At 41.0% G+C, this 14858-nt stretch overlaps 1 protein-coding gene and 1 pseudogene across 1 annotated transcript in view; one reads left to right on the top strand and one right to left on the bottom strand.

The window, feature by feature from the left end:
* LOC143907447 (uncharacterized) overlaps positions 1 to 14858 on the bottom strand; it is a 95690-nt gene that overhangs the window by 56871 nt on the left and 23961 nt on the right. The window lies entirely within an intron of this gene.
* Positions 4746 to 12426, top strand: LOC143907452 (uncharacterized; annotated as a pseudogene).

The following is a 14858-nucleotide window of genomic DNA, read 5'->3' as shown; positions in this document are numbered from 1 at the left end:
TGTGTACTCAAAGTACGATGAAAACGGAAACTGCTTTAGACTGGAAGTGTCTCGAAGTACGTAGAGTCGCGGTTTTTATAGGAAGTTAAGGAGGCGAGTTTAATCTTTAAGATGCATGATTTGATTGGTGGAGTTTTCTTCCGATTGTGGCTTAGATTTTGGTTTTCCGCCTATCTCTTGGAGAGTTAGCGAAAAATCCTTGCGTATGAAGCAATTCCTAATTAGTGGTTTTTCATTGGCGAATTCGGAGAGCTTCTGGTGGCAGTAATCGTTGAAAGTCTCACTCTTTCGCCTTTTACGTGTTTCGAATTGTTTTCTAAGTTTGATATTTCCGGGCCGTTGGTCGAAGATGGATGCCTTAGCCGTTGACAGTTGATAGTTCAAAATTACGATTCCGTATTTGGGAGCGTGCGATTCCGTGTGGTATATTCAGTCGGCTTCGAACCCCTGCCTTCAAGCTTGTCTTTCGCTGATTGCGATATTCAGCTCCCTATAAGCTGCTTCTTCCGCGCGCATTCGCCCGTGTCATTGTTTTGGTCGCGTAACCCACTGTTACGTCAGAACCCCGAAATTTAGGTACATTGGTTCGACGGATAGCGAAGGATAGGCTATCCGAGGGAGGGGGTAAAGGAAGACGTAACGAGATCTCTATGGTATCTCGGGTTCACGCTGGAAGGGCGCGTGCCTCGAGTCGAATGCACTTTCCGGGAAAACTCTAGTCGTGGGTCAACATCCAGAAGGGACGCTATTACGCCTACTGAGAGTTTTCGTGCACTCGCGGTCCTGTTTTCGGTCAAGCATAATATCCCTATTACCGGGGATCGGACCTTGTGCGATTTAGAGAGGTAGTGAGGGGTGAGGTCTTATTTATAAATGAATAAACATTGAGTTTATTTTAATCAAATAATTACAACATTTATTGTAAAGGAATAGAACAAATATTATTACAAATTAAAGAATCATTATTGTAATATACGTTGTATATAATAATTCGTGGAAGTGTGGTGTGTGTGTGTGTGTGTGTGTGTGTGTTGACATTTGTCCTGGTACAAATTCGGAAGATCGGGGAGGATTTTTAAAATATTTAAATTTATTCTAGAGAAATGGTTATAAATTTATGATTACGTAAGAGGCTATGATTACGATATGATTGATATGGGCAATGATTGATTAACGGATAGTTATAAATGTATACATTCATATACTATTTCTATAGTAGGGGATGGGGAACACGGGGAGGATTCCTCGTGTACTTCGATACTCGAGTCGGAAAAGGAGGGAGAGGGTGATCTGTCACGATAAAGGAGGGTGGAACTAGAGGGGGAAGGAATTCCGTCGAAAGGAACAGGGGAGAAGTTGCAGGGTGATCTCTCCCGGAACTCCGCAAGTTCCTCGGAAAGAACTGGAGAGTAGGAAAGTTCAAAAAGGGGGAAGATTCTGGGGTATCGGGGAACACCCGATACGCAAGGGAACAACAGGCAGATGAGGGAGATCGGGAAGAGGAAGAATCGGGGATAGCGAGTTCGATATGCGGAGACTGTTCGCGTGTTAGAAATGAAGCTAGGAGCTGTTGCTCCACTATGCGGGCGCGCCTGTTCCGAAATAGCCGATTGCGGATAGTTATCCCCAAGGACTTGCGGCGGTGAATTTTCGACTTCACTAAAATTATTTTTTGATTTGGAATTCGAAAGAAAAAAAAAGAAGGAGTTTTAAAGACGATTTTATATATAAATATATATACGTGTTCTCGTGTATGGTATTCACACACACATATATATATGTATATGTATACTGTAGGGATGTATGTAGATAACCGAGCGGGTATCTCGGACTTACTGTTGACGGCTGTGATCGGGGAGTCTCTGAGGTGACTGCGCCGGATTCTTCCAGAGGTAGGTTTGGCTCGGCTCTGTGATGTGTCTTGGCGCGCACAGAATCGACTCCCGACGCGACAGAAATCTAGTTTCGCTTGAGAAATACAGCTGGATGATAGTTGACAAGTACGGCTGGTAAATATAATTTTAAGACGTCTCGGACTGGATCAGAAGTGTGACCAAGTGCGCAAAGTCGCGATTTTTATACAAAATTAAGGAGGCGGGATTATGTTTTAGTCCAATTTGATTGGGTAGAGTTCTCTTCTGATCGTGACGTATGTTTCAATTTTCCGCCTATCCCGTGGTGACTTTCCCCAAAAATCGTCGTTGCCTATGAGCAATTTTTACTTAGCGGCTATTCATTGGGGAGTACGTTATCATCTTGCCCTTTGACAGTTCCTTCCAGAGTCTTAATTTTATCAATTGCCGCGAGGCGTGGGTCTTAGGTCAAATCTGCGTTTCACGTGAGATCAGCCCTTCCGTGACCCGAGAGGTCACCCAGATCCTTATGGCGTTTTTAATTTATTGCGCCCTTTGCCACGAAATTTCGAGATAATTGAAATTTCGTGCTTCATTTCGTGGAATTAGATGGAATGTGACAAACAAGTTTATAATTTGCCTATTTTATTAGGTTCGAGTCTTCTGGAAGGTTTTGTCATTTACCATTTAATGAGCGATGACAGTTGGAGTGCATCCGCTTCGTCAATTGATAGCCGCTATTTTATGGTTTCCGTCTGTTTTGTGTGATGAGATGAGTGATTCCACGAAAGAAGGAAATCGTGGAGTCAACAGGACGTAACACCACATTTCTCTGTGTAAATAACTTGTAAATATCAGTAATTTTAATTATAGACATTTTGTTACAAACTTTACATAAACTTCTTAATAACCTTCGAACTCTAATTCCTTCACCCATTCGCGCATATTTATTTAAAAACTAAAATGATAAAAGTGTCCAGACATAGGTATGTGTCCAGGCACATTGGGGGGGGGGGGTACATTTATTATATAATAATTTCAATCAAGTGCCAGGCAATCTCCTCGCAGAAATTAAAAGAACCCGTTTGTAGATGCTTTTAGATAGATAGATACTTCCATAGGAATTTACTTTTTTTCAGAACAATTTGTAAAAGTGGTCAAACAAATTATGTTTTCGAAAATTAGTATAAAAATCCTGAAAGTCAAAATATCGTTATATGTAATGATTTTATGACGAGTCACTGTTCAGTCATTTTGGAGTCAGTGATCAAACTCTGACTTTTTCCTGTTATTTTGATATCACAGTGACATTATCTTGACTTTTTGTTCTCCTTGGGATGTAATGAATATATATCGAATTACGGTTTAAAGCGGTGGTAAAGTTTAGATGAGCATTATTGCGATTTAAAACAATCGAGATCAACCTTAATATATATCTAGAGATTAACACACAATCGACCAACATCATAGAATTGTGACCGATTCACAACTCTATGTGAAATTGTGATAGATATATATAATCGATTTAACCACGATTAAAATCAATTGCAACGACTACAAGATCGTACTGGAGTGTTATGGTTTGCTGAAATCAACTCTTTTTATTGAAATTTGAAGTTTCAATTTGTGTTTTTTTTATTAGAATCACAAACTGATACTAAATGTTTATTTACTGTTTATTTGGCTGAATAAGTGTTTCAAAGATTTCTTTTTCCTCGATGTCATTGGTTAATCGAATTTTTTAAAACATTTGAAGCAACAAGAAAAACGTGTTTGTTGAAATGTGCTTCATATGTTAATTTTATTAGTTTATGACTTTCCAGCTTATTTTTTTCTTTGTACTCTTATATATGTTCCATTGTCTTATTACATTTATAATTTTTTCCCATTGTTTGACTTATTTAATTTGTTTATATGATATGTTAGTTTTTTTTTAAATATTATATTGCGACTGAAGAAGACTCAGTGAAGTCGTATCGTACCAATTTATATATGTATTTACTAATTAATAAGTTTATGATTTAACATCTACCGTTGCTCAATTATTGGCCTTTTTTTCAATTTTGTTGGTAAGTTGAAGAATCAAGAAAATATAAAATGCAAAAAAATTATATGATTAAATAAAGTTTTGAATTTAATGAAATGTATTAAGTGGACAACTTAATATAAAATTATAAATGTATAGTGTTGCGGCCCCAATCAAAATGTAATAATAAAATAATTATATTATAGTATAAAATAATAATACTAAGAAAGACCGAGAATAACAATAAGGAACGCGACCGCGAAAGCCCGAGAGAATTACGCAACGCCGAATCAGCAAAAGATGAGTTGCGCGATCGGCCCAGATACGATCGAGCAACTCAGCGATATCGAAAGACAAGACGAGAATTGAAAAGGAAGCGACAAGAGGAGACGAGAGAGCAATTGGAGTCTCGAAGCGACGGGCGTTACACGCGAATAATCATTGTAACTCAGAGTGGATTAATTAAAGTTGTCTTTTATTGAAAGCCGTAATAATCATTCCCGCCTCCTCCTTGGAATAAAAGATCCCATAGTGTCCCGCCGTATATAAAAGGAGGGCACAACAAATGGTGGCAGCGTGAGGATCCATTGGCAAGACGGGAACGGCAGCTGAAACAGAAAAATAAGTGAATCAGTGAGGCAGTGCAACATCCTCAACGGAGACACAGACAGCCAGATTCAAAAACAGCGGACAACACGGTAGCGGCCGACGAGGGACAAGCGAGCAGCGTAACCCGAGAAGGCGCCGACCTACCTCAACGGAGGCTCACCGACAGATAAGGCGGCACGAGCACCGACCAGCAACATGCGACTAGCGACCGTAATGTAAGTCGATTAAGCAAACTATGTAAAGCGCAATCACCGTAAATGTCGGAAAACGAAAATCCACCTGCGGAACAAAACCAATCGTGGCTCCATAGCGAGACGTCACGACGAGCGCGTAGAAATAGACCGCTAAGCCCCGTGCAAACGACCGAAGAAGGCGTAAGCGACAATCGCGAAACTGTGCGTAGAAATTTAGACGCGTACTACTCAAGCGAAAGCGAATCAGAATCGGAATTACACCAGAACAGCGTAATCGAACGCGAACAATTCGACGATTCCGTTATAATTTTAGACGCGAGAGTAATAGGACAAAATAACTGCCCCGACAAAAATAGACTCCACCCCTCACACGCGCACACACAGTCCGAAGACGCGAACAGTACGACCAGTAGGCGAACACACAGACGAGAGTTCTCATTGACCTCGTATGATAGTAGCGTATTTGACCCGCAAGAGTATTATTCTGCCCTGAGACACGTGAACGTAATCGAGATGGCGGAAGCAACAAATAGCAACCACGACGCGAATAACGTAAATGACAACGCGCCGATAACCCCAGAGGAAATAGACGAAGAAATAAACCGTCTTAATCAAGTGCTATCACAAAGAGGCACCCCGGCGAATCACCGTAACCGGATACCCGCACGGGCCGGACCGCCGCGAGACGATAGAGATTCCATTCTCGACGAGATATTAAACGGAATCCGCAACTTATAAGATCGCGTAAATCAACTAGAAACGGCGAATCCTGAACACCGCGAATTTCACGCGAGACGCGAGCCAAGTAACCTCCCGTTCGAAGTAACGTACGGAAGAACGTCATACGATATTCGGAACCAAGCGGAACGCGCAATCGGATATCTACGTTTAAAAGAGGCACGAGACATGATACCTGAGTTCGACGGAACCTCGAGTAAATTACAAGAATTCTTAAGCGCCGCGTCATATGCAATAAAAAACATAAATCCTATGGAAGAAGGAACGCTATTAGAAGCAGTGCTATGCACAAAGTTAAAAGGAAGAGCGATGATAGATTTTCAAACGCGAAAGATAAGAGATTTCGCACAACTAAAGAAGGAATTAGAAGTTTGCTATTTGAGCCGCAAAAGCACAACACACTTACAACTAGAGTTTAATACACTCAAGCAAAAACCCGGAGAAAATGCAAGAGCATTCGGATTAAGAGCTGATAAGCTAGCGATGGAGCTATACGACTCCATGATTGAGGGAAGAAATCACACCATAGAAAGCAAGCGAACTATATTAGAAACGATTCAACAATAGGCATTACAGAATTTCCAATTAGGATTGAGACACGAGATCAAGTTACTTGTTCGAGCTCAGCATTTCGCAACATTACAAGAAGCGAGCGCCGAAGAAAAAGTAAACGGGCCGAGTGGATTTCCGCCGCGTCCCAAAAATAATTATGCGTACTCGCCGCAACCGCGCGATAACCGATCAATATTACAATGCCAAAAATGCGGAAAATACGGGCACCTTGGAAGGGAATGTCGTACCAATAGATATGCGAACCGTTTCTCCTTACCGAAACCCGATAGGACACCCCGCGTAAACGCGATAGATAAAGTCTGCAATTACTGCAAGAAGGCAGGATACATGCGCGAAGAATGCTGGTTGTTAAATGGTCGACCAAATAAAGAAAGGACAAATCACAACAAACCTAATAATCCGCGAGGACAAAATAAAAATTTTCGCCCGAAAACGAATGGCCCGAGAACAAAGGACAGTAATTCAGCCGCGAATAGCGATGAGGAAGATAAAGAGGACACAAAGCAGCGCCGACCGGCGTTAGAGTATCAAATGTCACACCTGACGAACAAGCCGCGAAAGCATGCAGGGCTGGATTTAATCACTCTGCCCATGCGAGAAGCGAAGCGCGAAAAAATAAATTTACTGTTCGATACCGGAGCGGCCGTGTCAATAATAAAAGTAAAACATTTGAAAGGCGAAACAATGATAGAAGAGGATAAAATGGCCCTTACAGGAGTAACAGGTCATAAAGCCCATACGATTGGAAAATTTACAGCAACTATTGACTTGAAAGATAGAAAGATTAAGCACACAATATATGTCGTCAAGGATGATTTTCCGATAGAATACGACGGAATACTGGGCGTAGATTTTATAAAGAAACATCGAGCGTCATATAGTTACGAGTCGAGCGCAATACGCATAGGGAATAGCACATTAAAATTATACCCGTATAAGAAAATAGTTTTGAAACCGCGAAGCGAGACAATAGTACAAGTCGCGACCGATAAAAATTCACTAGGAATAATACAGGCAGAAGAGACAATGCCAGGAGTGTTCATAGGAAACTGTCTAGTGATGCCAGAAAACTTTCTATGTCCGGCAAGCATACTAAATACGACGGAGAAGACAGTCGAAATGCTAATGCCGCAAGTAACATTAGAAGAGTTAGAGCAAGAAGAAGCAAAAGAGATAGAAATAAACCAAGTAGCCAAGGCAGAAGAAACAATGCCGCGTAGCAAAAAGGTTGAAAAATTGATACGCACACAACACTTAAACGAAGAAGAAAAGAAAGCCATTATGGAAATTTGCAGAGATTACAGCGATGTATTGCATGTGGAAGGAGAACCACTGACATGCACTGATATCGTCGCGCATAAGATTACCACGAAGGCGGGCAGCGTACCGGGTCAACGTCCGACCGTACCGTTTGCCAGAAAAGCACAAGGAAGAAGTGAATAGACAAGTGAAAGAAATGTTGAAAAACGGAATTATTAAACCTAGCACGAGCCCGTGGAATGCGCCGTTGCTAGTAGTACCAAAGAAAAGAAACGCATCAGGAAAATTAAAACTGAGAGTGGTAATAGATTTTCGGTTTGTGAACGACCTAACGGAGGGAGATTCCTTCCCATTGCCAAACATAACCAATATCCTAGACCAACTGGGAAAAGCAAAATATTTTACCACGCTAGACCTCGCCTCGGGATATCATCAAATCCCGATGGAAGAAGAAGATAAAGAAAAAACAGCGTTCTCGACACAATACGGACATTACGAGTATAATCGAATGCCTTTTGGATTGAAAAATGCCCCAGCGACATTTCAACGAGCAATAATAGCCGTTTTAGCAGGACTAGTAGGATTACAATGCTTAGTCTATCTAGACGATATAATAGACGATATACGGAGCAAGTTTGCAAGAGCACAATAAGAGATTAATTGAAGTGCTAAAAAGACTGAGAAAATATAATTTGAAATTACAGCCCGATAAATGCGAATTCCTTCGGAAAGAAGTGACGTATCTCGGACATGTAATAACAGAAAACGGAATCTTGCCAGACCCTTCAAAATTAGAAGCAGTAAAAAGCTTCCCGAGACCAACAAAGGTAAAGGACATCCAGGCTTTCGTAGGATTAGCCGGATATTATCGAAGATTTATTAAAGATTTTTCAGCAATCGCCAAACCACTCACAAAGATGACCAGAAAAGATATCAAATTCGAGTGGAACGCAGAACAACAAAACGCATTTGAAATACTTAAGGAAAAACTAACTACAGCACCGGTATTAAAATACCCGGACTTCTCCCAAGAATTTGTAGTAACGACCGACGCGTCAGATTACGCAATAGGAGCCATACTGTCACAGGGAAAGATAGGTCAAGATCAACCCGTGGCGTATGCGAGCAGAGTACTATCTAAAGCCGAGCAAAATTATAATACTACCGAGAAAGAATTACTAGCGATAATATGGGCAGTGAAACACTTCCGACCATACGTTTATGGAACAAAATTTACCATAGTGACAGATCATAAATCATTGGTTTGGCTATTTAACGTAAAGGACCCCGGATCACGATTAATCCGATGGAGATTGAAATTAAAAGAATACGACTACACTATCGTACACAAGGCCGGTCAAGAGAATAGAAACGCGGACGCGCTGAGTCGACATGTTCCGACAGATATCAACAAGATAGAGAAGGAAGAGAATAACGAAGAGGAAAACGAAAGAAAATACACAGAAGAAGAGAAGCAACGTATATTATACGAATACCATGATGCACCTGTAGGAGGACATCAGGGTGTGGAACGCACCATAAACCGAATAAGGTTGACGCATAACTGGAGAGGATTAACTCGAGACGTCGAAGATTACATTAACAAATGCGAACTATGTCAGAAGAACAAGTTATCGCGAAAAAATAAAGCACCCTTAGTAATAACAAACACCGCGGACAAACCGTTCGAAAAATGTGCTCTAGATATAGTAGGACCATTGACGGTGACCGAAAACGGAAATAAATATATCCTCACGTTTCAGGATAATTTATCGAAATTCAGTAAGGCGATACCTGTACCTAATCAAGAAGCGAATACAATCGCGAAAGAATTCGTCACAAAGATTATCTTTGAATACGGTATCCCCGACAAAGTACTGACGGATAGAGGAACGAACTTCCTTAGCGAAATATTTAAAAGCACGTGTAAATTACTGAAGATAGAAAAAATTCAAACAACGGCCTACCATCCCTAGAGTAATGGAGCATTGGAACGCTCTCATAGAACATTAGCCGAATACTTGCGACATTATATTAACGCGGACCAGACAGACTGGGACGAATGGACGCCATACGCAATGTTCGCGTATAACACGACGCCACACACAGCGACCGGGCTTACACCCTTTGAATTAGTATACGGGCACCGAGCGACACTACCGACGGCACTGTCGCAACCACCGAAACCAACGTATACTTATGACAATTACGCGCAAGAGCTAAAAGAAAAATTAAGAGCGACACAACGAGTTGCAAAAGAACATTTGCGAAACGAAAAATCTAAGGCCAAGGAGACGTATGATAAGAAGACAAAAGAAATCAATTTCCGAGTGGGAGACAAAGTTCTCTTACACGACGAAACGGTGCGCAGAGGGAGATCGAAAAAATTAGAATCCCCGTGGATAGGACCGTACGAAGTAATTGAAAAACACTCAGACGTAAATTATACGATCAAAAAGGGACGGAAAACTACGCGAGTACACGTAAACCGATTAAAGCCCTTTATAGAACAGTAAAAGCAGCGTAAGAGAACAAAAACAAGCAATAGAAAGCAGGCAATAGAAAATAGGCGATAGTAAAAACTAATGAAAACTAGACAATAAGTACTTACCGAACATCAAACACGTCGCACCACACGACGTCCGGTGGCCACATTCAAGGTGACCTCCAGGGGATGGAGAAGATGCACCCAGGTGTCCGGGGGCGTTAGCAACGCCTCTGCGTAGGTAGGAGGGGGCGACGTCGGCCCCGAACCCAAATTCGCCGCACTCGCGCACTAAGCGCGGCACCCCCACTCACGGCACCCGCACGAGTAGCGCGTAGCCAGTACGTGCGCTAACATGCGTCGCACGTCGACGGAACAAAAAAACGGTTGCAATTAGTATATGTGCTCAGATCTAAGCCTCAAGAGCAACTAAACGCGCGAAGACAAAAAAAAAAACGCGAGGAGAAGGCATTATCAAGCCAAGGTAAAAATTCGAAAAAAAGCGAAACCTGAGACAGCACCATCGTACGAAATACGACAATTCAGCAGCGAGCCGGGAATATACTTTGAGAGAACCGGACAATTGCAACAGGTAGAAGCTACATGGAAACTAGCGATTAAAATCGACGTAGCAGCCCTAGGAAACCGATATCACCAACTTCAGGAATTTCTACAGCAAGCCGAAGAAGTATGCGAAACGATAATCGCGAAGGACACGCAGCAGACGTGCAAAAACATTCTCCATACGATAGAGAAAAATAACAAAAAATTAACGCAACTATTAATGCGATTACAGACTATATATAAAACAAATAATAATAAACGAGGGTTAATAGACGCGATCGGCACGATCAGAAAAACGCTGTTCGGCACTATGGATGCCGATGACGCAAAACACATACAAGAGCAGCTTGAACTGATACAAAATCAGCAACAGACTCTACGGCACACCGCAAAAAGTCAATTAAAGGTGATAAATGCCACAATAGGCCACATGAAGGCCTTAGAAAAATCGTTATACCATAACGAGCAACTGATGACGAACGTCACGAGACGGATACAGCTGGAAACAGCACTGTACGCAAAAAGAGAAGAAATAGACGAACAGCTTTTAATACTAACCGCAATTACAGAGGATCTAATGGAAGACGTGAAAGACACGATAGACTACCTCACATATTCGCGGGAAGGAGTAATACTCACCCGCCTATTACCAATAGAAAAAATAATAACCGAACTAAAAGAGGCAACGTCACAATTGACGCAGGGATCCCACTTTCCGTTTAAAACTAGAGTAGAAAATTGGAACGAGATACAAAACTATGTAGAAATTAACGCATATTATGATAAACCGAACATTTATACGATAATCAAATTTCCCGTGGTAGCATACCCCGTGTATGACATAATAAAAACGACACCATTACCTGTCCTTAACCACGTGAATATTTTCACCTTCTTAAGAATTACTCACAACATATTAGCAATAGACAAAGAGAATCATAATTACATAACGCTAGAGGAACGCGATTTAAACGACTGTAAACGAAACGGAGCAAATTACGTATGCGACCGAAACTGCCCGATATATTTTGTAAGGACCAACGCACCCTGCGAAGTGCAAGTTTATGTGGGGACGCCGGGATATGTAAACGCCTGCGAGAGGCGGGAAATGGTGTCAGATGTAACCTTGTGGATAACATTAAGCGAACCACAAACCTGGCTATTCTCGACGCCGAGAAAACAACAGCTGACGATTCAATGTAACGATCAGGCGGAACAAAAGGTAGAAATCGAGCGAACAGGAAAACTAAGTATAAACGAAAATTGTAAACTAACCACACCCGACATTATTATAAAAACAAAAAGACAAACGACTATGAGACAAATAGAAATGCACCTAGCAGATTTTAACCTAACGCTAACAAACATAAATAAAAATATTAACGAACAAGCAAAAAAAGAAATTAGATTAGAACCTGTAATTAAGAATCCGAACGAATTAATGGAATTAAGTCTAGAAATAAGTGAGATAAATAAAGAATTGGAAAAATCCCAAGACACCCTAATAAAAAATTCTTATGTCATATATCCCGTAGGATCGACACTTACGTTGATAATTATATTAAGCATAGTAGGAATAATCACCTATGTAATAAAAAGACATAAGAAACGAGCGAGCGCCCGACCGCACGTACGGAGCGACTCAGCGATACTATACTAGAAAATAAGAAGAATGTAACCTCAGAAACAAAAATAATAAAGAAAATAAACCACCCTAATAGAAATAGAAATAGGATAAGCAGCGAAAATTTGTAACGAAAACTACCGACCGCAGTTTCCTTCTCTCAAAGGGGAAGGGATGTTGCGGCCCCAATCAAAATGTAATAATAAAATAATTATATTATAGTATAAAATAATAATACTAAGAAAGACCGAGAATAACAATAAGGAACGCGACCGCGAAAGCCCGAGAGAATTACGCAACGCCGAATCAGCAAAAGATGAGTTGCGCGATCCGTCCAGATACGATCGAGCAACTCAGCGATATCGAAGGACAAGACGAGAATTGAAAAGGAAGCGACAAGAGGAGACGAGAGGGCAATTGGAGTCTCAAAGCGACGGGCGTTACACGCGAATAATCATTGTAACTCAGAGTGGATTAATTAAAGTTGTCTTTTATTGAAAGCCGTAATAATCATTCCTGCCTCCTCCTTGGAATAAAAGATCCCATAGTGTCCCGCCGTAAAAGGAGGGCACAACAATAGTGCTCAAACAATGTAATAATAATATGTTGAAATAATTATACGTAAAAAAAAAATGATAACAGTAAGTTTATAATATAATAAATTTGCATTAATATAATACATTAAAATATATTGAAATGGTAAAATAATAGTAGTGTGTTAAAACAGTGTATAGTAAAGTTATAATAATAACAACAACAACAACAACAACAACAACAACCACAATAATAATAACAACAACAACAACAACAATAATATTAATAATAATGATAATAATAATAATACTAATAATAATAATAATAATAATAATAATAATAATGATAATACATTAGAATGTATTGGTATAATATGTTACGTCCAACCCCGGAACTAGGATAAAAAATCTAGGAAGCAAAGGAAAGGCTAACCAGAGGGGTCGGGGTAAGGAAGGACGCAACTAGATACTTACAAATGTCGCTCGCAGGTACACGCTCTGAGGCGCGTGGCGCGAGCCGAACGCACTTTTATGACTCAGGAAGGGTCAACGTCCGTAGGGACGCTAGGACGCCTTCCGTGAGCGGTGCGATCGTCGGTCTTCTTTTAAGTCAAGGAATTTAATCCCTTGAACTTAGGTTCGGACCTCGAGCGATTTTGAGAGGTGGAAGAGTAGGGTTAGAGGTTTTTAAGTTATAAATCAATGCAGTTTAAAATTAACATTTAACATAAGCTAAACATTTTATTACAATAAAATATTTTATTACAATAATATGAACTAGGTGGACAATAAATAGGAATTAGGCAAATAAGCTGAATACATTTATAAGCGTGAATGTCGGATATGTGTGTAATGTGTGTGGATTCTTCTCGGATGGTACATAAGTGCGGAGGTGATTGGGCAGGATTTTTAAGGGAAAACCTATTTGGAAATAGCCATTCTGCCCGCTATTATCACTATTATTTAAGAAATGAAGTTACATAAATTTAGCTTAGTGGTCGATCTTCCTCGGACCCGGTCAGAAGCATACAAAACAAACAAAAGGAAATCGTTACGAGCTCAGGGTGTCAGTGAACCGGCTGAGTTTGCGACAGCGACAAAGACGCCGGGAGTCAAAGGCCGACAAGTCAGCCAGACCCGCGACAACGCCAACGATCGCCGCGAATCCAATGCCTACACCGATCGACCCAAACCCACGATAATCTCAGAATGACAGTGAACCGGCTGAATCCGCGACAAGGACGAAGACGCCGGGAGTCAAGCCAAACCTGCGACAACGCCAACGACCGCCGCGAATTTAATGCCCACCCCGATCGATCCAAATTTGCGATGCTACTCGTTATAATAAACTCCCGGGGATCCAACAGTCGATAGACCATTTAAGAAGGAGGGCGATAGCGCGAAAAAGAAAAAGGATTAAGAGACTTACTACTTGATGAGCTTTCGAAACGTTGGAGCGGATTCCTTCTCGTTGCGTTTGGCTGGATGCTTTGGGCCCGGTGGGTAGGCTTTCGTCGAGTTTAAGTCCGCGCACAAATTTGAACTTTAAACTCAAGATTTTGAAGGTGATATTGCTCGTAGACGGATGAACTGAATTAAGAAGGGGAGTTCCGCAATGTCGCAATTTATATAAAAAAGTTCCAAGGATGGAAAGGGTAGATTTCTTTGTGGGAACTTCTGGTTGACTGGATGTTTCTAATTTTTGTTTAAAGGATTTCCGAGAAGATTTCTTATTGGGCGAGATGTTTTTCACCCAAGAGGTAGATTTTAAGTTTTCGCCTATCCTAGAAAGCTAGAGACGGTTATCGATTTTTCCGGTTTTCCATTGGTGAGTCGTCTCGTAAGGCCCCGACTGTCCTATCAGGGGTGCAATCCAGCGATTCTTCCAGTGACTCATCCTATTTTTCGGCTATCGCCAATTTCTTTTTTTATCAGGGGTCTGAATTCTTAGTTTATCTTGGGACCCTATTTTCAGTATCGACAGACAAATGCATTCCATCTAATTTTAATTGCAGTTTTATTGCAAACAGAAATCTCCACCACGTGCCTTTTACAGGATTTTTAAAAGCACGTTTTAGACCTCGTTTCTGTTTGTCAGAAACATCGCGCGAGCAATTTTGAGCTAGTTGCGCGATGTAATAAAGATCTTCATCAAACTCTGTCTGGGATTAAGGGCCCTTTGGCGCGTCATGTCGCCGTGTTTTATAGTAGTGAAAGTTTATAGTAAAGTTTTATAGTAGTGAGGTTTACCACAAAGGTTTGATATTATGGTCTGCAGTGGGGAGTCATAGACTCGGGGGTTTATAACCCATAGGTAAGTTATCTCTTAGTTATAACCTTACCTTGTACCATCATTAGACGGTAATCATGGCCTTCTTGGGCCAGAGTAGTGAACTCAT

This window comes from Temnothorax americanus, unplaced genomic scaffold (genome assembly GCF_048541705.1).
Source record: "Temnothorax americanus isolate GAGA-0224 unplaced genomic scaffold, ASM4854170v1 Scaffold80, whole genome shotgun sequence".
In the NCBI taxonomy this organism is placed as follows: domain Eukaryota; kingdom Metazoa; phylum Arthropoda; class Insecta; order Hymenoptera; family Formicidae; genus Temnothorax; species Temnothorax americanus.
The sequence above is the reverse complement of the archived record's forward strand: the minus strand, read 5'-3'. Positions and strand labels throughout refer to the sequence as shown.